General features: G+C 40.7%; 1 protein-coding gene across 1 annotated transcript in view; it reads right to left on the reverse strand.

The window, feature by feature from the left end:
• The window catches only part of edar (ectodysplasin A receptor), a gene marked incomplete in the record, with an annotated part of 54,305 nt that overhangs the window by 40,407 nt on the left and 10,333 nt on the right, over positions 1 to 3,565 (reverse strand). Inside the window, 1 exon segment of the mRNA XM_014011518.1 lies at positions 2,267 to 2,498.

Here is a 3,565-nt window from a genome sequence, read left to right on the forward strand (position 1 = left end):
AGTTGAATAGCCCTGGTATACAATCTCTGTTCAGCACACGATGAATGGGGCAACACTAAAGTTAATTTAAGATCTAACAGATTTACAGATCAGATTTATTCCATATTTGAATGGTGGGGGCTGTGGTAGCTTGGTGGTCAGTGAAGCTGCAGGTGCACGCCCACGTTGTGATCCAGATAATGTAAGCAGGCTTCAACTTTATGTCTTTTCGTTTCTAACATATTCTAATCTAACTTGGATGGAAACATATATATTAAGTCTTGTTATGCTTCATTGAAATGGAATAAAATACGACTCCAGTGCCCTTGTGCCTGTGGGAATGAAGCTAATAAAGCAGCTCGTCCTGATGGTAGTACGGCCGTGTGGGCACAAGCCTCCACCAAACAGTAAAAGTAGTAATAAATTACTCTTTGGAGCAATATAACGTGTCAAAATAACTTCCAGAAGTAAACTTCGGATGACGCGTTAAGCTGAAATTTCCTCTTAGATGTGTGGAGCATTCCTAAACGATCAACCCCAGAAGGCCTCCTGAGCTCTATAAATTTCTCCACGGGGTAAACGGACACGCTGGGTTGGATTAAAATCAGCTGCGATCCGACATAAATCTCAGCAGCAACTTTCACAAGAAAAACACACAAGAATCCCCCCCTCTCCTTCCTATGAWATCACTCCAAAATAAATAGAGCTAATGTGCGGATTCCAGGAAGGAGCAGCTTGAAGTGACAGAGCAGCGAGTAAGTAAACAAATCATCTGTTCACTTCAGTTTCTTATTGGACGCTCGTGACTACAGGCACCGGCTTCGGTTAGCTGTTCCACCTTCATCCCCTTTAATCCCCCAGAAACCGTATAAATGTCTTTTGAAGATGAGTTACACTCCCTCCTGTTTCTTCTCTGCCTATGCTTCTGTCTTTCTACCTGCGAACATGAAAGATTTTTTTGTGGCAGCAGCAGCGACAGGCTGCGCTGGGGGGCTGCAGAGAGAGAGAGAGAGAGACAAGAGGATAGAGACGGATTGATTTCCTCCTCCAGCAGCTTCAGTTCAAAGCCAGTGAGGAGACTTCAGAGGCGCGGCAGGACCCGACATGTCCCCAGCCGGGCTGAGCTGCCTGTCTGCGGGCAGGACTTTCCCTGGGGGGCCCCGAGGCCCGGGACAGCCAGGCGGCACCAAGAAAACAATTACCCAGACAGATGAGGAAGGTGTGCATGGGCCACAAACGCACTAATTCCCAAACAAACATGACTTTAAAAGCAAACGAGACAAACTAACTTAATCATGATTTAACCCTAACGTGACTTGTTTTAAGTTTTTAAAAAAATGTCATCATGGAAAAGAAATCAGAAAGAGTTCAAACGTTCGTAATGAAAACTATGAATTCAACCACAAAAAAAAGTTATCCCGAACTTTTATTTATTTAGTTATTTGTTTATTCTAGTAAGTTTTCTATGTCAATATGCAATTCTGAAATGCGGGTATGCACTCAGTGTAAACAAATCACCTGGCTGAAATCACGTGGTAACGTATCTGCATACGTGTAAATACTAAGTAATATTAATTGTCACATTACTTGATTCTGATACGCTTTTTCATAATGACCTATTTTCAATCATTTCTGATTTTGGTGGTAAACAAACAAATGTTCACTTTTTTTTTTTTAATTTAAGGTCACGTTGAGTGTTTCCATGAGGATAAATTGCAAGGATTTTTTTCTTCTTGAATTCTCGTTCTTCCTGAGCCATCTTCATGACACTAAGCGTACCTTTATACGTATCATTTTAAGTCAGTGTTTAGATTTGCTTGTTTAGGTTCACATTATTTTCACCAATTACTGATGTCTAAACAGTAACATTAATTTACCTTCCTGAACTAAAACCTCTGCACTAACATGCATGTTATTTCCATATATTTCAAAAACATTTTGGACACTACTTTCTACCTCTTCTTTTTAGGAAATACATATTTATACTAATCCGATATTAATCAGTATCTCTTACTCACAACATACAGCTCTGTGTTCATTTAAAGAAGAGAGAAGGAATCTAGTTTTCAGTTTTAATAAATGTTTTAACATGTAAGTTCTTGCTGTTTTGAGTCTCTCATAAATATAATGTAATCAAGCCTAATTGAGAGTTCAGATTATTTGTTTTTTAATCTATGAGGTAACATTACAGTAAAACACATTGGCATAAAGAAGTGCTGCTCAGGAATTTCCCCAAACTGTTGCAGCAATCTGTTTTTAGCATTCCTGAGTTCCTGGAGTTTCTCACCTGGAGCTCTGAGAGGTGGGCGTCCCGGCTGCTCTGCTGTCTCCCTGCGAAGAATCGGCGGACCTGTGATCGGTTCTGCTGGCCGGTTGACGGTTCGACTCTCCTGGGSTGGCTGGCGTCAGGAGGAGCGCATCGCACACGGACCGGCTGAGTTCAGAGGTTTCACTCCGCGCAGCCCGACTTGTGTGTCAGCCTCCACGTTGGTGCATGTCGGTGTGTCTGCAGGCTCCTCCTTCATCAGAGAGAGAGAGGGAAAAGGAAGTTTGTGATGTTTCTCCCCCCACCTCCTCCGCCCTGAAAGAGAAACCGATTAACGCACCAGGTGGATCACAGTTGTCGGGACAATTAACAGCAGGTTACAACTCGACTGCGCCATCTAGTGTTCCTAAGATGGTAGTGTCAGTTTACAAGGTGCTAATCAGGTGAATTCAACTAAACTGCTCCAGGGGCCACAGTTACTGCAGACCAACAGCTGAGGGGCTGAACATCCAGCAGTTAAAGTTATTATGTAAATAAACCAAGTATTGCAAAGATCTGTTACCTGAATAGTTTATTTTTCTGTATTTAATCATGAATACAACATACAGAACCCATAATAGTGATAATTAAACATTATCAAAAACAAAAAGAGCACATTCTGCCTCCTATTATTAGACACAAATAATATTTTAACATCTCTGACTTGAATAATTTTTAAACCAATTTTATTCTCACTTTCAACATTTTATCTTCAACTGCTTGCAGTTTTAACTGGTTTGAGTGTTCACAGAAATGGTTTTCTTCTAGCCAAGACTCTGACGTTTCTGTAGATACCAAACATGTCTATGTTTAACTAAATGAACTTAGAGTAATTAAAGTAGAAAACCGGGGGTTTGAGCTTAAGAGATGAATGAACCAATCGGCGGGCCGAAATTTGGTCACTCACGGGCCACATCCGGCCCGTGGGCCGTCAGTTGAATAGCCCTGTGCCAAATACTGACACGTTTGATGCAGTTCAAAAGTGTATTCATATTTATTATAACCAAATTATTAGTGACCGTTGTTATGTCAAAACACACACACACACACACACACACACACACACACACACACACACACACACACCATGACTTTAATTTCACCCAACTACTTGTATTTAGGATCAGTTGAACTTCATAAACATCAAACAAACATTATGTAAAATAAAACTTAAATTCTAATCTACCAAGGATGACCAGTCTAAAACCAGTGTCAACGTGAGTGTGTTATACAGGGTCTCAGGTTATCATATACATGATTTTTTTTAATACAGTATAAATG

Source organism: Austrofundulus limnaeus, unplaced genomic scaffold, assembly GCF_001266775.1.
Source record: "Austrofundulus limnaeus strain Quisiro unplaced genomic scaffold, Austrofundulus_limnaeus-1.0 Scaffold81, whole genome shotgun sequence".
Classification (NCBI taxonomy): Eukaryota; Metazoa; Chordata; class Actinopteri; order Cyprinodontiformes; family Rivulidae; genus Austrofundulus; species Austrofundulus limnaeus.